Source organism: Astyanax mexicanus, chromosome 24 (genome assembly GCF_023375975.1).
Source record: "Astyanax mexicanus isolate ESR-SI-001 chromosome 24, AstMex3_surface, whole genome shotgun sequence".
In the NCBI taxonomy this organism is placed as follows: Eukaryota; Metazoa; Chordata; class Actinopteri; order Characiformes; family Acestrorhamphidae; genus Astyanax; species Astyanax mexicanus.
In genome coordinates, this window is record NC_064431.1 from 26,364,317 (window position 1) to 26,388,323 (window position 24,007).

The following is a 24,007-nucleotide window of genomic DNA, read 5'->3' on the forward strand; positions in this document are numbered from 1 at the left end:
GTTTCCCAAGCAAAAGTTATGTGCATATGTGGTATAGGAAGTATAGAATAGTAAATGGTAGTGTAAGGAGAATAGGATGTATAGGGTAGTACTTGGAGTACAGGGTATTAGAGTATACTAGGGTAGTACTTGGAATATAGGGTTATATAGGGAGTTTAGGGAGCATAGGATAGTATATGGAGTATAGGGTAGTATAGGGAGTATAGGATAATAAAGCGTAAAATAGGGTAGCATAGGTAGTGTGGGTTATTATAGGGTAGCATAGGTAGTATGGGGTAGTATAGGGAGTATAGGATAGTATAGGAAGTGTATGGTAGTATAGGTTAGTATAGAAAGTATAGGGTAGTATAGGGAGTACATGGTAGTATAGGAAGTATAGGGTAGTATATGGTTGTATAAGCAGTATGGGTTAGTATACAGAGTATTGAATATTATAGGTAGTATGGGTTAGCAAAGGGAATGTAGGGTTTTATAGGGTAGGTAGTATAGGGAGTACAAGGTAGTCAGGGTTAGTATAGGGAGTATAGGGTAGTATAGGGTATTATAGGTAGTATAGGGTAGTATGGGTAAAATGGGTTATGTATAGGGAGAATGGGTTAGTATAGGAAGTATAGGATAATAAAGGGTAGTATAGGGTAGCATAGGTAGTGTGAGTTAGTATATGGTAGCATAGGTAGTATGGGGTAGTATAGGGAATATAGGATAGTATAAGGAGTGTATGGTAGTATAAGTTAGTATAGAAAGTATAGGGAGTACATGGTAGTATAGGGAGTATATTGTAGTATACGGTTGTATAGGCAGTATGGGTTAGTATACAGAGTATTGGATATTATAGGTAGTATGGGTTAGCAAAGGGAATATAGGGTTTATAGGGTAGGAAGTATAGGGTGTATAAGGTAGTAAGGGTTAGTATAGGGAGTATATGGTATTATAGGTAGTATAGGGAGTAGTGTAGTATAGGAGGTATAGGGTAATAAAGAGTAGTATAGGGAGAATGGGTTAGTATAGGGAGTATAGGGTAGTATAGGGAGTATGTGGTCATAAAAGGTAGTATAGTGCAGTGTAAGGAAGGATAGTACAGGGAGTGTATAATAATATAGGGAATATAAGGGGTATAGGGAGTAGAGGATAGTGTAGGGTAGTATAGGGAGGTAAAGGCCGTATAGCACAGTATAGGGACTATAGGATGTATAGGGAGTATAGGGTAGTATAGAGTAAACTAAGGTAATAGGTAAAGTAAGTGTAGTACTAAGGTAAAGGAAGTGTAGTGCAGTATAGAGGCTATAGAGGGTATATAGGGTAGCACAGAGAAGTAAATGCAGTGTAGGGAAGTATGAGGACACTAGGTAGTACAGAACCTATATGGTAGTATAAGGAGTATAGGTAGTATAGGAACAACAAGTAGTAAAACAAGGAAGTATATGTTAGTATAGGGTACAGTTCTTTCAGGAAAAGTTGGGGATGAGGAATGAGGGTGTTTTCTACAGACAGTTACCTCAACAAAAGCAGGATCAACTTTTAACGTTTATAAAAGCCTTGATTTCAGAAGAAACAATAAAAGAAATGATGAGGAAATAAGTATGGGTCCCAATAATTTTGTACATGTAAATTGGTATAGGAACATATCAATCTACATTGGATAAAGGAAACCTTAGGAAAAGTTATTCTTCATGACAACCTGGTATAAATTCATTTCCTGTCACATAAATACCGATCTGTCGCGCCGTCCCTCACCCGCCCTCCTCCGATGACTAATGAAACTCAATCTGTATGTGCACACGTCTAAGTGCCAGCGGGACCCGGGTCATTAATCACGTCTATACAGCCATGCTTTCACTCCCTCGCTGCGACTACAGCTCCAGTTCGCAGTGCGACGCCTTTAACAGCCCTGTGCCTACGCGCCGGACCTACTGTTCCAGCGCCGCGGGAGCCCAGTCACAATGCTATAATCACCATGCCCCATAATTTACTGTCTGAACAATCATTCACCCTGAACGGCTCACAAATGCAGGAAACATAGGCCTGGATTAGAAACATCAGCTCTGGCTTGCACCCCATGCTGTTTAATGCCCCGTTCATTAACGCTAGCGCCGACTGCCTAGCGTTTAGCCGGATGACCCGGGCCCTGGAACGTTACTCAGCACTAAACACTACCATATCTACCCTGCCACCAACTGAGAGAACAATGGAGAACAATGTAGAGGCACATACCCAACAACACCAAGTAACAATTGCCTCTTTTTTTTTTACCTCACAGCCTCTTTATATACTGACGTTCAGAACGACGATGATGATCAGCAGGAAAAAATCCCAGCGCTGTCAACACACGACACTCAACAAAACTCACTGAGACACTGATTAGTCTCTAAATGCTGGGACATGCTGAGTCCATATGAGTGCAAATGAGACTCATAAGGGACCATTGTCTCAGTTGGCGGAGACAACTAAACAAAAAGATGACTGCAGTAAAAATTCCGTAGCCGTCTGCTATGTGGACCGGATACAAGGTAATTTGGGCTAAACGCTGACAACAAGAACGTTCAAGAAGAATCAACATGGTCAACATTACTCTGCCACTAAACTGGCTTACTAGTTTAGCTCCTAAGCAGTGCAGCATATGTTTCTGATTGAGTTTTAATGGTTTAGCTGGTCTGCCTACAAGCATAATCAACCTGACAAAAAAAACAAAAAAAAAACAAGAGTAAGACCAAGCTGGTTGACCAGCATGATCACCATTGGTCAGCAACTGGATGACCAGCTTTCCCTAGCTTTCATGAGTGTTGGTAATGTGTCCAATAGCATCCCACACATTTCAAATCCAGGAAAGGAAAGGTCTGGTGATGTGGATCAGTGTCTTCAAGGTGGTCAGCCCTTGACAAGGCATTAGTTTGTGGACAAGCATTGTCCTGTTGAAAAGGTAGGACCTCTGCTTTCAGGACCTTATTAGCATTATGTTGGGCTGTCAAAGTGCTGGCATTACCATTATGAAATTGTACCCCAAAACATGACACCAGGCCTTCTGAACGTGTGACGTGATGTGTGACAACAAACCGATTGATCTTGGCGATTAGTTGGTACTCTTCACTGTCACTGTAGATGACTCCATAGCAGTCTGGCATGACTACTCACCAAGTTTCACTCCAGTTGGTTGATTCCTTCTGGGTGCAACTGTTTTTTAAAAACATTTTAAGGCCTACTTAAAGCCTCCCAACCACAACATCCCAACCAAGATGGACCCCTATGTATCCCCAACCCATTGTTCTTTTTTTTGCAAAAGCTAAAATATGGTTACCCTACTGTAACAGCTTCTGCTTAGCTGGCATTTTTTCTTTGTGGCTGAGGTTTAAGAGCCTGAGGCTCTAAAATGGAAAGCGAGTACATCCCATAGTATAACAACGGACATACAACATAAGATTGACAAGGAAGACCAGAGAAAAAAAAAGAAGAACAAAGGGAGCAATCTCTTCCGCAGACCAGCTAACTCATCCCTTCCAGTGACAGTGCCTTCCAGAGTTAATTGAAGTGATCAATCAATCCAGAGATGTCCCGTAGTGAGAGGGAAAGTGAGGACAGGACCGGCGAAGGGGGTGGGGGTGGTTGGGGTTCCACTTAAGTACTGTAGAAGCTGCTCAAGCCATCAGTGTAATGAATTTACTTTGTCTAAGCAGAAGAATAATCTGTCACTCATTGTAGAAGAAGAATCAGAAAACCACTCCACTTTCGGTCTTCCCTCAAGGGGCCACGGATCGAAAGAGTGAAAGCGTGCAAGAGAGAGAAAAAAAAGAGAGAGAACGTTCCATATAAAACACATTAGAAAGTGTGTAATGAAATCAGAGACGTAGGGAGCGGTTAGGAAAAGTAATCAGCAAAGCTACTGCCTGACAGAGACGACGTCGTACGAGCATGCTTAGATGTCCATTTATCAAACACAACCCCTTATTTCAGAGAGAGAGAGAAAGAGAGAGTGAGAGAGAGAGAGCGAGAGAGAGAAATAGATCGAGAGAGAGAGAGAGAGAGAGAGAGAGAGAGGTATGATGCAGGATGATTTGCTCAGCTGTTAAAGTCATTTCTTTGCACTCTGGAGTTTTGTTTCGGCTACAAAACGGAATCTGACATTTTATACACATAATAGAATCTGATACTGATCAGAGCCAGAGCGAGAGAAAGCGAGAGAAAAAGAGAAAAAGAGAGAAATAGAGAGAGAGAGAAAGAGATAGGGAACTCGTACAGCCATCTGCTGTCTCCTCTCTCTCCCCATCTCTTTGGTTCGTTCTCTTTGATATATTGTTTTAGATTGGGATTTTATTATCTTAACCATTTCTATCACGTATTGTGTACTAAAGTGGTTATAGGGATGTGTCTAAGTAATTATTTTACAGCACAGTACTTTACTACTACATTACTTCACTCAAGAATATTTTACTGCTTTATTACTACTAACATTTACTAACATTACATCACAATTTTCACAATAAACATCTTTTACTACAACACTACTTTTCTATTTTACTACTTTACACATCTAGTTTGCTTCACCACTACTTCACATTACTACTTTAGGATAGTACACCATTACTCTGTTTAAATTTACAACACTACACAAAACTTTACAGCATTACTATTTTACATCACCATTTAATGGCAACTTTAATACAATACTTTACATCATTACATAAAATAATTTTATTTCTATTTTTATCCCATTTTCTCCCAATTTACACAGCCAATTTCACAAACCACTCATTAGGACCCTATCACTAGTGATGCTCCAACACCAGGAGGGTAAAGACTAGCACATGCCTCCTCTGATACATGTGCAGTCAGCCACCGCCTCTTTTTGAACTGTTGCAGCATCACTGCGAGCTCGGAAGAAAGCTTAGCGACTCGGTTCTGATACATCAGCTCACAGACGCAGAGTGATGAGGGGAAAGAGCACCATCTACCCACCCAGAGAGAGTAAGGCCAATCGTGCTTCCTCAGGGCTCCAGTAGTCGATGGCAAGCTACATGAACGGGATTCGAACCGACAATCCCCTGATCATAGTGGTAGCACCTTAGTCTTAGGGCCCCCATTGGTTTACATCATTATTAAAGACAAATTTAACACAACAATACTATACACTACTACACACACACACACACACACACACACACACACACTTCTATGGCTGTGCGTTTGTGTGATAGAGGGGATCAAGCATGGTAGGGCTGGTTCTTCAGTGACTCTTCAGAGGCCAAGATTTATTTTACCAGAACACACACACACACACACACACACACACACACATAACCACAATCTGACTTACAGCCAAGTAAAAAAAGACCATGCCACACACACCCACACACACAAATACAGGTTTGTTCATACACACACGTATATTGCTCACAGCTTGGCAGGACCCTCTCTGTTGGCAAAGCCTAAACTATCCCGTCTGTGTGTGTGTCTGCATTTTATTAACAGGGAGAAAGTTGCAACACTGAGCAGAGTAAGTAAAATCCAGAGTGCAAGTGCTTTATTACAGAGGATGAAGAGAAGAAGAAAGATGAAGAAAATGGAGAAATTCTTGAAACATATCTTGCCTCATAAAAGCCAAAAGCCTCTGAGAGACAATCCTTCCAGAACTTTAAAAGCTATGTTACATAGGGTTGCACTAAATATTTGGCAACCATAACTATTTGGCCTATTTACCATTATTTTAAGGATTTCACACCCGCCTCGTCTGGTCCGGACATTCTGACTTTTCCGTTGGGTCCAAACCCAAACAGCAGGTGTGAAAGATTTTAAAAACCACAGTCCGGAACAAAGGTCCAAAATTTGTTCCAACCTAAAGAGGTGGCCTCAGTCTGGATCTACTGAACTATGGTCCGGTTCATTTGAATGTGTGGAAGGACTTTTCTAAATGGTTCAGAATTTTTGAGCTATGGTCACACATAAAAAAAAAAAACAATAGAAGAGAAAAAACAAATATTACACTGGTCACTACTATATCTACTGTCACTGTAGATTAAGCTCTATTAATAAACAAATTAAAATATTCTGAGAGAAATCGGTTTACACTTACACTTACACTTATTCTGCTTCATGACCTGCAAGCACTTGGAGGGAATCAGGTTTGAGCAGGGACAGACTTTTGCACAACATAATTGTTTAATATGATAAATATCATATTAAATGATGATATCATATCATATTTCTTAACGAACCTGAATACTAAATTATTAAAACGCTACGAAAAACCTTGTTTGGTACTTTGGTGCCTACGACCCTATACTTATTACATTTTGTTCGGTTTTGTCAATTTTCATTTTGTTTCATCCCTAATGTTTGCATGTTTTTTGTCTAACCGTATCATTTTGGTTTTATAGGAAATTCAACTACTAAAGATGTTTAATACATTTCAGTAGTTACTCTAATAACTACGTTTCTATCATAATTAACAACAATTTAAAAGGTCCTAAAATAGAATCCTGTGGGACTTCACAAGATATGCCAAAATCAATTTTAATAAATTCTGCATTAGGGTTAATAAAGAAAAATAAACCAATGGCTTGTGGGTAAAAGAGGGCTGTAAAGTACAGTTAAGTTAGTTTGAAATTCATCTGCATTTCTTAACAGAATAAGCCTCTTTTCGGATTGGCCTTCTATGATGTAGCCGTTGAAAAATGCTAACCGTAGCTCGGCTGCAGCCTAAGCTTACAGTGATTGAGCGATAAGCCTGTGGATTGGGACACGTCAGAAGCACAAGAAGATAATGAGAGTAAATGAATAGTCATCATTCTCTTTCTATATATAAAAAGGGAATTCCACTTGGGTTTCCCTCTGTTTTAAGCAGTTAGATGATCCCTAATTGGTAGGTTTTGGCGAGGTATGCACGCTAAGCTCCTGACTCACCATCACACCTTGTTCACACAGGCCACCCAGGCTAGAAGCTGCCTTACCAGCGATTCCATCATTTTTAACAATATGGAGATATGGAGAGAGAACATTATTTAAGTGGTCAACATGACATCCCACCATGTGGTTGCTATGATGTTGCTTGGTTGATAAAAAAAATAAAAATAAACATCATATTCTTAATCTCTTGAAAGTGCTACACTAGAAGGCCAAAAGTTATGCAACAGCAGATGGCTTGGAAACGCCCAAACCTGTATAAGTCCTGAGGTGTTTTCTTGTGAGTAACGTTGAACACTGGCCAGCATTCTCTGGGAAGAGTGGTGTGAATTAGGCCTTGCTCAGAGTTCGACAAGACAAAGAAAGAAGGAGGAGGACAGCGATGAGCATCACGGACGCACTCTCAGACAGATGTTTCTGATCTGTTTACCCCAGTGATGAAGAGCCCTGATGAAGACGCCACTCTCTGTGGAAAACTCTACGCTCTCTGACCGTTCCCAAAACACACAGCCAGGGCTCGGCATCACTCATCCCATCATCACAGCCGTCTTCCTCCAGCCTCGGTTAACTCCTCCCTGACTGCCTACAGTGGGGGGATTTCCACCCAAAACTGGGTTTAACGTTAATCTCATGATTTCTGCTATTCATTTTTATACAAATTTCAAAAGGCAACTACAGTCTATGCATACACAGCCATGCTTCTATTTCCTAAGCAGTTCCAGGGTTGTTGTACAAGATGTCATGGTAACTTGGCAAAACTACACACTAGCACTAAAAAGTTTGGAATCCCTTGCCATTTTCACTGTTTTCCAAAGGAAAACACACTTTCTTGCAATTCACGGACAAATTTGTCCATGACACAATTAATTTGAATGTATAAAGGCCAATTTTATCAATGGTATGACTGCCATCCAAGTTAAGAATTATTATTATTAGGCTAATTGATTGTGCGAAATCTCTTTTTAGAGACCAATCAGTCTATTGTTGTGCAAATCAATGTGAGATACTGCAAAGAAACTGAAAAATATATATCTTACCATGCTCTTAACTACTACGCTCAGAGAGTAGCACAAACTGGCTCTAACAAGGACAGAAAAAGGAGTGGAAGGCCCTGATGCACAACTGTGCAAGAAGATAAATATCTTAGACTGTAACTTATTCAATCAATATGAAATTATATAACACGATAGGACAGATGTTTGAACATAGAACTGTCTTCTCTTTTCTTAGATACACTGTTCAACATTTTGCAAGATACAAGTTACGCAGTTACAAATGCAATTATGACATTTTTTAGGACAGATTTTACTCAATCTGTGCTTTAAGCAGAAACTTCTTTACAGCCACATGCAACTCTTTTATATATATGTTGTTTGTGATTCAAAGATGCTGAGACACAAAAACCAAAGGCCAGGGCAGCGTTCTTTAGCTTCCATGGTATATGGTAATATGGAGTCATGTTACATGTTACTAGTTCCAATGTTCGCCTGTGCCATGTGCCAGTGCACCGTCAGCTTCTGTTCCAAGTGAAACAACGATACAGTAGATCTTCCTATGCCGTCACACTGAGATTACGTTACTCTGGAGGAATGACTCCAGCTGAGCGTCCGAATCCCTCCAGCTGAGATGGGTCACTCAAAGCTAGCTAAAAGGTCACAGCCGTGACTCAAAGAACCGCCCACAAACCCCCGGGTCAGACAGTTGGAGCCTGACCATCTCTACCAAGTAACGTTGTCCAAGTATTGAATCAGCATTAAGTGATAACAGACTCATGCCTTCATTCTGAGAGTTCTTGCAGAAACAGAAACCACATCCTTTCTTCACAGCCCAGACCTCCCTCTTAAACCAAGCATAGCAACGACAGCCAGTCCTGCTCTCCAGCAGATTCTGCCACACCACAGAGAAACGCAGGGAAACGAAGCTTCGCAGGCGGCGAGTGTCGTCTCAGCAGACGGTTCAAATTCCTCTGCTCTTGCTCAAACGTCCTGCGGTTTTCCGGGGTGTAAACATACAAAATGCTCGCTCCCCTCATCAGCCCCGTGATCATCAAGAGGCCTGCCAAGCAGCACCGAATGCCGAGCCGAACCCACTCCGGCTGGAGTGAAGCGAAACACATGGTACCCGCTCCCGTCAGCACCCTGACTGACTCCTTTAAAGGAGCTAAAACAAAGGAATAGAGTCAAGCAGGAATGATCACTAAATGATGCAGTTTGTTTTCTTGTCTTGTCAGCACATGGAGAGGTTTAATTTCCTCAAAGATTTTAATGAAAAGTACATTTTAAGGACACATTGAATAGTTGTATTGCTTATGGGGTTCCTATTATAGGCTGTTGATATGGTTGCTATGATATCCTAGTTTGTTGCAATGATGTTGCTAAGTGGTTGCTACATGTTGGCTAAAGTATCTTATAGTGAGTTAGTGCCTTTGGTGTTGCTAGAGTGTTGCTAGGATATATGTGGTGGCTAGATGATTGCCTTGGCATTGCTACATGGTGGCTATAGTAGGCAATTTAAGTTAGTTGCTATGATGTTGCTATTCTGTTGCTATACTAACTAGATGCTTGTGATGGTGTTGCCAAGGTGCTGCTTTGCTGTTGGATGGTTACTGCCATGGTCTTGGTACTTGGTAAGTGGCTACCCATTCATCCAAGGTGGTTGTCACGGTGTTGCAAACTGGTTCTAATGGTTTGTTTCAACGATGCTATTAAAACAAAGTTAAGTGGTTGCTAAAATATTCTAGTTGGTTATTATGATGTTGTTAAGTTGGTGTTGCTATGGTCTAGTTCTGTGACTGCCATGATATCACATATATGATTGCAATGGTGTTTTATTGGCATCTCATTTTGTTAGCATGTTTTTTCTGAATAGTTACTGTTGTATTCTGGTTGCATGCTGTAGTGTTGCTAGTTGGTTGCTATGGTCTTATAACCTATGACAATACATTGACTAATAGAACTGCTTCAAAGCTATTTGGAATAAAAAAGGACATTGACTTTCATTGAAATAATTAAGAACGTTTTTTCCTTCTCCTGTAAAATTTTATGTGCAAATGCTAATGGCTTGTTTTGAGTGAAACAAGACTGTAAAATTCTACACAGACCATTCCTAACACACACACACACTCAGCTTTGTCTATGCAGGCTGAACTCTCTGTGTGATACTGTGGCACAATCAATCAACAGATATTAGCTTTTATTGACAACACTCAGCAGAGGCCACGGTTCACTAGTCCACACAAACACACACACACACACACACACACACACACACACACACACAGTATGTTATTGATTCTGCCAAACAGATGTGATCAGACACCATAACCGTTTTCTCCCCCATTGGGACGGCATCAGATGAGCTTATAAATATTTAATTCAGAAGTAATATCACACATTATGCAGGCAAGCGGCCAGAAGGATAAAAGAAAGAAAACAAAGGACAGACAGAGCAAAGAGGGTCATCTGGAAGAGCAGCGGTGATGTGATCTTTGATTAGCAGAGGGACAAGACTGGTTTAAAAGCCACGTGTGTGTGTGTGTGTGTGTGTGTGTGTGTGTGCACACGTTCATGAAGTGCCTGACAGACATTATACTGATGTCTGAACAAAGCATATGCAGGAACAAAGCTGATCTAAAAGCAGATCTAAAAAACACAGACCTCACTTTAACCCTTAGATAATGCAGACATGGTCAGTGATCACAAAAGCAATGTGTCATTATTATGAATGATTTATTATAGCTTACAGAAATAAGCACAGAAGAAGCTTGAAAAGACCATGTGACAGATCAAAAATTCTGCAGATGGAAGTCAGTGTGTAAAAAGATTTTATGGAGTCAGTTTGAAGCTTACTATTGGAGCATTTCTGTTGCTAGATTTACATTGTATCTTAAAGTAAAAATACAAAATAAAATAAAATGTTATTTGTTCTTTGTGTTCATATCCAGTCCAGCAGCATTTGTGTTAGTCCCGCCCTGTGGAAACTTAAACCCTACCCAAGAGACAAGGCAGTGGCTACCCACACGACACATGCAAGATGGCAAAGTGCAGTACGAACTGTTCAGGGTTAGAGTTACAATGCTAACAAATGGATTTAGTAAGATTGGCTTGGGCTAGCCACTATGCTAAAAGCTGGCTTCAGCAGAGTTAGAGCCACAGTGATAAACACTGCACCCAGACTGAGCAAGGTTGGAGCAGCTTAGCCACTATGCCAACAGCCAGCCTCGGACTAAGATTATAAGAATTAATATAGTTGGTCATATTATTTAACATAAGAGACTGAAGGAGAGAGAAAGAGAAAGAGAGAAAGAAAGAGAGAGAGAGGAGAGAGAGGGAGGCGAGAGAGTAGACTACAGTGAACAGTGAAGTTAATGGTACTCCGGAGGATCAGCAGAGTTTTATGGAGTTAAAACTGCAGAGAGGAAAGAGCTGCAGCGCTCACTGACAGCACTGTGTAAACTGAACCCTTACAATAAAGAAACAAATAAATTAAGCAATCAAACAAATAAATAAATAAATAAATACTCAGCATTTTATTCCTGTAAGAGGAAGCAAAACCTGCTTCCCCTGTTTCCCCACTCAGCCTCTGCTTTTACCTCTCTTTCTCTCTGGCTCACTCTCTCTCTCTTTCTCTCTCTCTGTACTGCTGGTGCATTAAGCATTGGCCACAGGGGACTCCCCCAAAACCCAATTCCACTCAAACAGATGTCATATATCAGAGAGAGGGAGAAAGAGAGAGAGAAACTGGGGTAAAGAAAACATGAAAAAACTGAATATTGAAAGGAGCAACAAAAGAGAAAAAAAAAATAAGAAGGAAATGAAGGAAAGGAAAAGAAAGAGGAAGAAGGTAAGCGAAAGAAAGATAGAGTGGAGAAAGAAGTAGAGAGACTAATGAGACAATAGATAGCTAGACATACAGATAGATAAATAGATATTCAGACATAGCTAGACTCACATACAGATAGAGAGAGAGAGAGAGAGAGAGAGAGAGAGAGAGAGAGAGAGAGAGAGAGAGAGAAAGAAACGGGTAAAAAGCGAAGAAAAAAGAAGTAGAGACACAGAGGAGACAAAAGATTTGCTGATGGAAGGATAAGTGGACAGGTGGACAGACAAATCGATATATAAAGTATTAACAGGTAGATTGGCTCAGAGTGATGGATTGCTAGAGAGATAGATTGATGGACAGGCATACATTGACAACTATACAGTAACAGCTAGGTAGTTGGCTACACTGACCATAGATTGATAGAGGGATCGACAGATATAAAGTGAAACATAGACTAAAGGTAAGGAGGGATAGAGTGAGTCCCTGAGGAGGAGAAGAGGAGAAGAAAGGCTGATCAGCTGTCTGCTGAGGAAAGCAGAGCCTCTGCTGTGTCTTTTGTTGTGTATTGTTTAGCTGAAGTGGGTGAAGTGTGGACAGCGTCTCCTGGCACCGCGCGACGCCACGCGTCAGCATCCATATGATACGGCGTGGGAATGATTAAATCATAAAGAAACGCCGAAAAACACCTGTAATACTGTAACACAACCCCAGCCACGCCCCCACACACACACCACAACCCCAACACCCCTCCCCTTCCCTTCAACACTAACCTCTGCCAGCTCGCCCTTCGTGTTCATGCCAAACAAAAGGGCAGGTAATTAGGAGGAATTCAGACACTTCTGTACTGAAAGGCCATTCAGTGTTCTTTTAGCTGGTGGGATATTTATAGAAACAAGCATCTCCAAGGGTCTGTCAGACCCACTATGCTGGGACTGGATCAGAACAGTCTAATCCAGTTCAATTACACACTCTAGAATATCTCATATTTCTCTAGATTTATAAACCACAAACAGTAATGATTCATTTTTGCACACATGCTGTGAAGTTTCTTGGGATAAAAACAAGACAATTCTATATGGACTCTTTGGTTGGGCAGAATGGCCCTCCCATTCCCCCATAACTCATCGCAATGAAATCCAAAACAGGCATTTATTAGCTGATGTAAAAAAAAAAACAACAACAAAAAAAAAAACTAGCAGTTATTGTTCTCCTCCAAGCGTGTTGAGCTGTACAATGACATTGTGGTAGTAGTTTGAATACATTCTCAGTGGCCACGTTGTTAAAAACAACTAACCTTGAACTTCCACTCGCTGGCCACTTCATTAGAAACATCTACCTTGTATATTTATTTACTGGTCACTTTATTAGAAACACCTACCTTGAACTTCCTCTCACTGGCCACTTTATTAGAAACCTGTACCTTTAAATTCCACACACTGGTCACTTTATTAAAAAACACCTATATTGAACTTCCACTCGCTGGCCACTTTATTAGAAACACCTTTCTATGAACTTCCACTCACTGGCCACTTTATTAGAAACACCTCCCTTAAACTTTCATCCACTGGTCACTTTATTATAAACACCTACCTTATATATTTATTTACTGGTCACTTTATTAAAAACAACTGCATTGTAGGACCATTTACTGGCCACTTTATTAGAAACACCTACCTTGAACTTCCACTCACTGGCCACTTTATTAGAAACACCTACTTTGAACTTCCACTCTCTGGCCACTTTATTAGAAACCTGTACCTTTTAATTCCACACACTGGTCACTTCATTAAAAAACACCTATATTGTACTTCCACTCGCTGGCCACTTTATTAGAAACACCTTTCTATGAACTTCCACTCACTGGCCACTTTTTTAGAAACACCTACCTTGAACTTCCACTCACTGGCCACTTTATTAGAAACACCTATCTATGAACTTCCACTCTCTGGTCATTTTATTAGAAACCTGTACCTTTTAATTCCACACACTGGTCACTTCATTAAAAAACACCTATATTGTACTTCCACTCGCTGGCCACTTTATTAGAAACACCTTTCTATGAACTTCCACTCACTGGCCACTTTTTTAGAAACACCTACCTTGAACTTCCACTCACTGGCCACTTTATTAGAAACAACTTTTTATGAAACTTCCACTCACTGGCCACTTTATTAGAAACACCTTTCTATCAACTTTCACTCACTGGCCACTTTATTAGAAACACCTTTCTATGAACTTCCACTCATTGGCCACTTTATTAAAAACACCTACTTTGAACTTCCACTCACTGGCCACTTTATTAGAAACACCTTTCTATGAACTTTCACTCTCTGGCCACTTTATTAGAAACACCCACCTTAAACATTCACTCGCTGGCCACTTTATTAGAAACACTGGTATACCCACTCAGTTTGAAAGTGGTTCACCACCAGCCAGGATCAGCTCTGTGGTCAGAAACCACAGATGGGTTGCGGTCTCTAACTATACACCCACAAGGAGCTGTAGGATGGGGGTTTCTAATAAAGTGGCCGGTGGGTGTATTGGGCGTGAGCTGTAATAAACTAATTGGCCGTCAGTCGGACAGTTATTGATTTGTGTCAGTGGTAGCAGAACGCACTCCTTCATAGCCACGCTCTTCATTATCAGAGTGCATCATTTCCCTTCACATCGACTGAAGATACAAAAGGAATGAAGTGTGAGGTCACAAAAACCAATGACTGTTCAGACTACTGACATTAAGCCCCGCCTATTAATTAAAGTGGCCAGTGAGTTGACCGATGGGGTAGGTGTTTAAAATAAAGTGGACAGTGAGTGGAAGTCGAAGGTAGGTGTTTCTAATAAAGTGGCCACTAAGAATGCAAAGTCTTAGTCAAAGTCTTATAAAATCTATAATCCATACTGCTGAGAAGATGTAATGTCATACAAAAAGAAGATTGAAATCATATCATATTCCCATAGCACATCTACAGAGTGTGTCTCTGCTGGTCACAAAAAAAGCTATTAGCGGGAGAAGATTGATTTCTGAAAGAAATTTAGATCCACCAGGAGATAAAACAACACATGTGAATCTCAAAATTATATTTTTGGTCTCCAGGTGTCCTGGGGTTCCTTTTTATATTCTATTATGGCTTTCTCCTCTCTCACTAGGGTTTAAAATACGATTAATCTTTTTTTTTACGAATGCAAAGAAGTCTGTTTTAAATTCCAGCACCATTTCAGATGCCACTTGCATCTCCCAGCTTGTCCAGAAATGCATGTGTACACAGCTGTTAATGAGAGGGTGTGAATAGTGTGTTTTGCATTTACTCCAGTGAAGTATAAGTCAATAATACTCTCCAGTTGTATGGGGAGCTCCGGAGGAAAACAAAAATAATAACAATAATCTTTATGTGCATTACGATTTAAAAGTTAATACATTTTCAACAATATAAAAAACAAATTAGGTAGTCAATCAATAGGTGAGAAATTTATATTTTTTTGCTCCTAGGCTCCCTCTGCAGTTAAGGGGAAGTGTAATTCACTTCTACACCACTGCTATAAATACAAATCATGCTTTATATACCAGTCATCTAATGGACATCTGTATACAGCTCTGGAAAAATATAAAAGACCACGTAAAATGATGAGTTTCTTTGAATTTACCAAATTAAAAACCTCTGGAATATAATCAAAAGGAGGATGGATGATCAAAAGCCATCAAAGCAAGCTAAACGGCTTGATTTTTTGCACCAGGAGTGTCATAAACTTATGCAAAAGCAGTGTGTAAGACTGGTGGAGGAGAATATGCCAAGTTGCATGAAAACCGACACAAAAACCAGGGATATTCCACCAAATATTGATCTATGATCTCTTAAAACTTTATGAATATGAACTGGTTTTCTTTGCATTATTTGAGGTCTGAAAGTTCTGCATCTTTTTGATATTTCAGCCATTTCTCATTTTCTGCAAATAAATGCTCTAAATGACAATATATATAAATAGCAAAATCAGAGAAACTGATTCAGAAACTGAAGTTGTCTCGTAATTTTTTTCCAGAGCTGTATATGCATTTGTCGGCTTTGTAGTTATTTCTTATTTCTTATGAAATAAATGACTAATATTTTAATAATTAAAGATGACAATCTATTTCAAATGGGCTACTTTCATACGTTCAAGCATCCTAATTTTTATATAACAAGCAGGTGTCCGAGGTGGTCGCTTTTGGGAAATCAGACAAAATCAATATAAGGACATGCCTGGAAAGTAATCAGGAATGAATAAAGAGATAGATCATCATGGATAACACACACACACACACACACACACTCACACTCACAGGTCAGCAGAGCAGATGAAGTCATTTGGAGAAGCGTGAGGCTCTGCACTTCACATGAGTTCAGTCTGAATCATTCCTTTCCAATCTCCAAATGTGCGAAACAGATGTGCCGGCAGAACAGGGGCGAGAGAGATAGACTGACAGTAAAAGAGAGGAGAGAGAGGAATAATAATCTATCTTATTGCTCCGTTCAGCAGCTCTGAGAACAATGTGACACCAGGAGTCTTCGTAATCATCTCCATCCCACTGCGTGTGCTGTTGAAACGTATCTTCTTCAGCAACGGGACTGAGGACTGGCTTCATACATCAATATCAGGAGAACAAATAAACAGTTGAGACTAGTGGGACTAATGTTGTTTGGAACATTTTGAAAAGCCCTCTTTGCAATAGTCTAAATATTGTTCTTAAAAATATGAGCCAAAATGATTATGAGCCAGTCCCCAAAAGTGTTGATGGTTTGCTAGACCAGGGATTCATAACTGGTGGGTCAGGAAAGCATGTAAAAAAAATTAATACATTAAAAAATAATAATAATTAATAATAATAATTAATGCTCATCCGATTTTGTACTCGTCTTTTATATTGGGGGAAAAAAAAGAGACAGAGAGTTTCTTATTTTCCTTCTTATTTAGTAAAGCTAAGCTAAGTTAGGTAAACAAAAATGTAATAAAAAAAGATAAATATATATATATTAAAGTCAAACAAGCGCTGGATGTTAATCTACACAGATTTCTCTGCTGAAAACTGTTTATTGTTCCATTTATGTACAGTAAGCTTCCATATTTCCATATTTCCACTAAGGCTGGGTGCTGCAGCATTAGCGTTAGCAAGCTAACTGCTAGGACTAGCCATGGTAGGATGCACAGGAGTCCCAATACTTTTGTCCAAATGTTTATACAAAAGTAAAACTGAATTGTTTTTACAGGTTATCATTAATTTAGCCATTTTTTCACCACTGAAATAATTAATTAGCCTAAATTTACTTTTGTTTGTCTACAACAAAACTACAATTTAAAAATATTTACTGAACATTGACCTTTTTAATACTCTAGCAAATATACCAACAATATTTTTAAGAGTGCACTTTTAGTCTTAGATTTACCTCAGCAGTGCTCTTCTAGTCACATGTAAGCGAACTTTACACCGAAAAAGGCAGCAGTTTTTTTTTTTTTGTTTTTTTTTTTACCTCAGCTTATCTCAGCTAACATTGATATCCTAGTCCTGTACAGCTTATTTACTTTCAGCTGAAAAACTGCCAGTTTGTGTAGAGGTAGTAAACCAAAAAAACTTTTATTAATCACATGATAAGTAATCCTAAATACTCGATTTTATAAAATTTTACCATGTTCTCCTCAGCACCTATCCTCCTAAACCAAAACTGCCTCTTCCCGCAAGTCTCGCTCTCCAATTAAGGTCATGTTCTAGTAAACCTCTCCTCCTACAGCTTCTACTCACCCAACCAGGAGAAACAGCTGCGCTTGTAGATATTCTGGGATAATCTGGGTGCGAGACCTCAGGCAGAAACTCAGCTAAAAACCCAGGCTAGGTGCAGAATATCTCCTAAAGTCCTGAAGATCAAACGAGACTGAAGTTAAACGCCATTTAATGGATTTTTGTGCATGGTTAATTGTACCTGCGAGGTTCTGGCTACCTCAATAGAAGATCTGCATGGTGCTGATCTCTGCTCTTTACTCTGCAGAGAGAAGGGAGGAGGTTTCGCAAAAGGATCAAATGTTGCAGATGCAAATACATTCAGAGGAGAAATAAACAGGAGACACTTCAAAGTGACTGCATATGAGTGTGTGATAGCTTATGTGTGTGTGCGCTCACAACAGGCCGTCTCTAAACTGCTCTCCCCGAGCTCTTGGGCTTGACGCAAGTAATTATTCAGCTAATTCACACCACTTGGAAACAAGGGGCCCAAGCAGTGATTCTCACACACACACACACACACACACAAAGAAGTTGGGAAACAATCATTCCATTAATAGGTCATTAAACTACATTAAACTGCTTTTTTAAATTCATAAATTTTCAAATTAATAATCTAAAAAATATACATTATATTTCACACTATTCCTTAATATTAACAAAACACATCTTTAGTGCATCAAAACAAACCAAAAAACTCAAATATATTTGTATACAAATATATTTTTTGGCCAGCTATGTCTCTTAAAGTCAGAAAAAAGTCATAAATGTCAAGTGGTGACACTGTCTAATTCTAAATGTTAATCTATGTCTAATGTTTACCTAAACAAAATATTTGGCACATTTTAATCATTTAAAATCAGTAAATGCAACTTTACAAGAACTTAATGCATCATAAAAAAATTAAAATAAATTCAATATTATTTTATGTTTATTAAAGGGCTAAAGTTATATGGTAGACAATTAAACATAGATATTTTGTTTCTACGAGATATTTATGGAGTAATATAGCCTCGCCCCCTCAGGGCCACAATATTTTCACATTTATTCACATTTATTAAAATTCACCTTAAACTACCACCAATATTAGATACTGACAATACTAGCTCACTACACTCAAAGAGCTAAAAAGAATCGACAATAAAATGTAATGTAAAGATTTTACCGCTTTATACAATACTTCAAACACTGCAAACAGATGGAGTGTACTTTAGAAATTAGACATATTAATATAATTGTTCAATTCCAAATGCTTTTCCCCTCCAAATCTACATCTTGTGGTAATCTGCTGCACGGGTGTTAAAATTTCCAGACCACCAACCTTCCACACTTTCAGAACATGATGTAGCCCCTCTGTCCCGCCCACTTTCACACCACTTCAAAGCCGGAGCTCTGTGTGTTAAGCAGGAGCTCTAGAGGTGCTCTAATTAGATGTGACATTTAATGAAGCAGCTCCAATCCGCTTGGCATAAAACTCTGAGCAGTGGCCTCATACCATCTGCCCCCACCGGCCACACAGCAAACGCCCACAGACCACCTCCTTCCCCAGAACACTCACTCACTTGGTCAATCAGTAGCAATATATTTATATAATATCTTCAAAATAGCAACTTTATCGGAGGGAGAAAAAACGTCTTAACTTTAAATAGTTAAGTCCCGGCCGCTGCGCTCCTCCAATGAACGTCGCCTCGCTTTGCCAAACACTCACACAAAGCAATCCAGACTGTTCTCATACAGAGTTCCCCAATGGTGGAACAAACTACCTTCCACTACCAGATCAGGAGAATCTCTCGCTATCTTTATTAAACTCCTGAAGACTGAGCTCTTCAAAGAGCACCTACTCTCCTAACACCTCTAACACACTAACTACTTCTAACCCCATTTCCTTCTTCCCCTCCTTCACTTCCCTATCCCTTTATTTCCCTTCGACCTCCTTTGAGCCCTATCTAAAATGGTTTATCTTAATTCCTATTACTTTTGTACTTAATTATTGTTTTGTCGCTTTGGACAAAAGCGTCTGCCAAATGTAATGTAAAATAAAGTTTAATGTAAAAAGATTTGATTTGAAATTATTTTGGAGCATTTCTATCACTCTATTCATGATGGAATCTTGACAATGTTGATTCACATTATGTCAAGTGAACAACATGGCACTGATATGCAAATTGCTTTATGTAAATATATGTAAATTATATTACATACACTATCGTTTTGGGGGGGTATGATGGTAAGGTGGTTGAAAAACTGCTCATCCAGGCAGAAACATACTCTATGCAAATTAGTTTAGAATAGTTTATGTTGCATTTGATGCTGATCTTGCTGGTCAACCAGCTTGGTCTGGAAGAACAACCAGCTTGGTCTTGCTGGTCAACTATCTTGGTCTTGTTGTTCATGCTGGTCAACTATCTTGTTCTTGTTGGTCATGCTGGTCAACCAGCTTGGTCTTGCTAGTCAACTATCTTGGTCTTGTTGGTCATGCTGGTCAACAATCTCGTTCTTGTTGGTCATGCTGGTCAATCATGTTGGTCTTGTTGGTCATGCTGGTCAAACATCTTGGTCTTGTTGGTGATGCTGGTCAACTATCTTGGACTTATTGGTCATGCTGGTCAACCATCTTGTTCTTGTTGGTCATGCTGGTCAACCATCTTGGTCTTGCTGTTCAACTATCTTGGTCTTGTTGGTCATGCTGGTCAAACATCTTGGTCTTGTTGGTCATGCTGGTCAACCAGCTTGGTCTTGTCGGTCATGCTGGTCAACCAGCTTGGTCTGGCAGGTCATACTGGTCAACTATCTTGGTCTTGGTGGTCTTCCAGCTTGATCTTATTGGTCATGCTGGTCAACCAGCTTGGTCTTGTTGGTCATGCTGGTCAACCAGCTTGGTCTTTCTACCCAACATGCGATGCAGGTCTTGCCTAACACTAGACTAGATTGGTCTTTATGGCCAACAAGATCGACAAGCTTGGTGATGCTGGTCAACATGCATACTGGTTAGTTAGCTTAGTCAGGTTGATCATGCTTGTAGACCAACTAAACCATCAAACTCAAATATAAACATACCTTATACTGATCAAAAGCTAAACTGGACAACCAGCTTAAACAATATTCTCAGACTCACTACTGCATTATTACCATTTTTATTACAATGTTATTACTTTAGTATTATTACAATTGCAAACTGTAAATACATACTGCGGCTACATTAGGCCGTATTTTTGTGCTGCAAATTCTCGGGTCTATTTGGGATCTATTTGGCCCTGAGAGACACATAAGCAGGAGCTAAGCTAAGCTAGGCAGTGAAAACTGTGTGAAGAGAGCTAGCGATATGATACAATCCATCTGAAACATGTTAAATCTGCAGTGTTATAAGTCTTCTGTGTGTCAAACTATTTTCAGAACCTCGAAACAAAAAGAAACGCTTCCAGAGACACAAGAAATAAGGAGATGGAAGCAGCCTTCTGGCAGACCCCCTGAGCACCATATGGGAGATACATTAGATACCTCACAAATCACACGGCGCTCCGGCAGCGGCACCCGGATAGTGGATGCTCCTAAGCTTAAAGGCTTTAAAGAAAGGGGCTCTGGAACCCCCCAGTGGGGTGCTGCCCTGTGCTCTGATTCGATTTTCAAAACGCATTAGCAGCGGAGCACTGAGGCTTTCCATGCGTTACTGTTTCTATGTAAAACTTGGACGTGGTGTAGAGGAGCCTGTGCCAAGACAAAGCAAGCCTGGCGCTCGGCTCGAGGGCCTCTTGGCCGTAGAGAAGCCTGGAGGAGCTCTGTTCCTGAATGTTCTGCTGGAAGATCCCCCCAGGGGATGCTGGGTGAGGCACAGCAGGAGCTCTGTGATTAAAGCCTGTTGCAAACTGTGCAATAACAACGAGCTCTTAGGTTTATTGCATGCAACACTGTAGAAAAATGCAATAAAACACTGTCAAAACTCTACATGTACTTCCATTTATTATCACATGTGCTGTTTGACAAGTTACAAGATATACCCCAAATTCTATTCCTATTTTCAGTTCAAATACATCCATAATATGGGTCTGGAAAGGACTGAACTGATGCTGTGTTCAAGTGCAAGAAGCAGTGGGTGGTTCATTCTGTTCGAGTCAGACAGACAGACAGGCACAGACAGACAGAAAGATAGATAAGCAGGCAGGAAGGCAGAAAAATATAGTTTAAATAAAGTTTCTACATTTTTGCCATGTTTGGAGTTATTGATCCTTGAAGAATAAGTAAAAGAAGCAGCAAAACAGTACTATTGAATTATTACCATGTCATAACAAAGTTATTACAATTGAGGTACTACAGCATTGCTACACTTGTTAAAGTTAGAATCATATTAATACAATGTTACTACTATTTTATTACAATTTTATATCAACTTTGATATACCATGCTATTATTGTTATATATAATTTTACTACTATGTTATTAAAAGACCATTACTAAATTATTGAAAAGTTATAATTGTAGTAAAAATATTAAAGTATGGCATTTGTTATTACTTGTTATAACTGTGTACAATACAATTGCTATTACAATGCCTTTAATATTGTATTATTAGCATGTTATAATCATTTCAAGCCATAGCTTTAATGTTATGATAAAAAAAATGCAGTGTAGGCTTCATAAGGTCACACTTTTCAATTTTTCTATATAAAAAAGCAAACTTTACAAAAATAATACAATTGTGTTATTACCATTTAATTATTGTTGTTTATTGCAGTGTTTTTGCAATGTTCCAACAATTGTTACCATAGTAATACAATATTATTTGATATCACAATGTTATAACAACTTTATTAGTATATTATTACAAAGTAGCTAAAATTGTGTGGTTACTTTTATTTCAAAGGTATTGCAATTGTGCTATTATCATGTTATTACAATTATATTACCACGTTATAACTTACATTTTAGGCCACAGTTTTAACATTATGATAGAAATAATGCACAGCAGTCTTCAAAAGACCACATTTGTTCACTTTTTGCTCTCAAGTCTGTGCAGAGCCTTTCTGAATAGAAAAGAAAAATGAAGAAGCAACAATCCTTCTCATTAATCATGATGAGGTCAATGGAGAACTGAATGAAAGAGCCTCCCCTAGCAAAGCATTCTACATCTCTGACTGTATTCTTAAGCAGAAGATTTCAGCACTGTTCCTGGAACAGAGCAGATCAGAGCTGCTAGAGAGGAATCAGTGTAGGTCTGAATTGAGTCATATGGGCAGTTGGACAGACGGAGGAGAGCCGGCCGCTGATGAATAAAAGCAGATTAGCGGGGGGAGGGAATAGAGGCCTAATTGATATGAATAGGTACCATAATCACCAGCTTTTAAAGGCTATTCAATCACAAGCCTTTTCAAACCGGCGGTTGACATTTCTCTCGTTTATGGTGTGCCTTTTCATCAGCTTGTATATGCTGTTATATTCAAGAAATCATCATTTCAGGGAACACAGTTCCACTGCTCCACAGGTCAGTGCTGGAGGCTTTACACCCTTCTAGCTAGGTCAGGTCTGACATTAGTTATGGTGCAGATAATTTAATATAATAGTTTATCTGCTTTATTTGCCATAGCATAGCCTATTCTTTTGGTAGTACTTCTATACAGGGAGCAGACAAGCTATGTGTGGGCGCGACTTAATGTAGTCAACTGCATTTTATGGTAGGGATGTCCATAAATATTTGAGACATCATTATGAGCCCATTATAACTGTCATTATGAGCCCAAGCCCGATTTAAACCAGAGCATTAACATTTTCAGGTGGTTTAAATGAGCGAAATCTTTTTAGAATGATGTTAATTAACATTGCAACACTGAAGAAGCATAGACCTATTATTTATGAAAATTTCTTATTATGATCTCCGAAAGATTAAAACACGAACAATGTGAACAATGACCTACAGCCTAAACATTGGTAATGTGACAAGTTGGAGGTAGGATGCAAAAGCAAGTCTAGTTTATTTTCTACATCTCAAATAGTAAACAACGAACAAACACTGGGGCAGTAAAACAGGCTACAGAAACAAAGCCTAAAAAACAAAGGATTAACAATAAGACTAATAAACAAACAAGCAATCAAAATTAGCAAACAAAGAAACATAAACTAAAGAAACTAACCAGAAATTTACTTATACAAAACTGCAGGATTGAGGATCAAACAGCAAAAACAAAAACAAAACAGAGCCAGTGACTTTCCTTAAATGTAATATAATTTAATACTCTCTAAACAAACAAATTAAAACATTTTACTGTTTAGCATATATCCTACGTCCAAAAATACACAAAAAACAGCACTAAGGCTATGTGCTGAAAATTAAGTGCATGACTGCACAGTTTCAGAGCTGCATGATAAACATTTTAACTTGTGCAACTTTTTTTTTTTTTCAAAACACAGTTTGATTACTTTGCTATAGTGTGATTATCACACCATAGCTTTAAAAATGAAAAAAAGCATTCAAATACAGACGCCTACGTCACAGACCATTTTCTTGAGCCGAACCTGACTCAAGGAAAGTGGTGGGAAATCTCGGCCCAACCAGGTCCA

At 39.2% G+C, this 24,007-nt stretch overlaps 2 protein-coding genes across 7 annotated transcripts in view; one reads left to right on the top strand and one right to left on the bottom strand.

The window, feature by feature from the left end:
* LOC103029679 (solute carrier family 2, facilitated glucose transporter member 9-like) overlaps positions 1-24,007 on the top strand; it is a 1,095,244-nt gene that overhangs the window by 127,231 nt on the left and 944,006 nt on the right. The window lies entirely within an intron of this gene.
* prickle2b (prickle homolog 2b) overlaps positions 1-24,007 on the bottom strand; it is a 155,980-nt gene that overhangs the window by 93,192 nt on the left and 38,781 nt on the right. Inside the window, exons 2-3 of one of the 2 annotated variants that reach the window (XM_022682810.2) lie at positions 17,679-17,720; positions 17,483-17,595 (exon numbers count right to left, since the gene is read on the bottom strand). The exons of the other annotated variant lie outside the window; for it this stretch is intronic. The gene's annotated coding sequence lies outside the window, so the exon portion shown is untranslated. The remainder of the gene's footprint in view (positions 1-17,482; positions 17,596-17,678; positions 17,721-24,007) is intronic. 2 annotated transcript variants of the gene reach the window in all.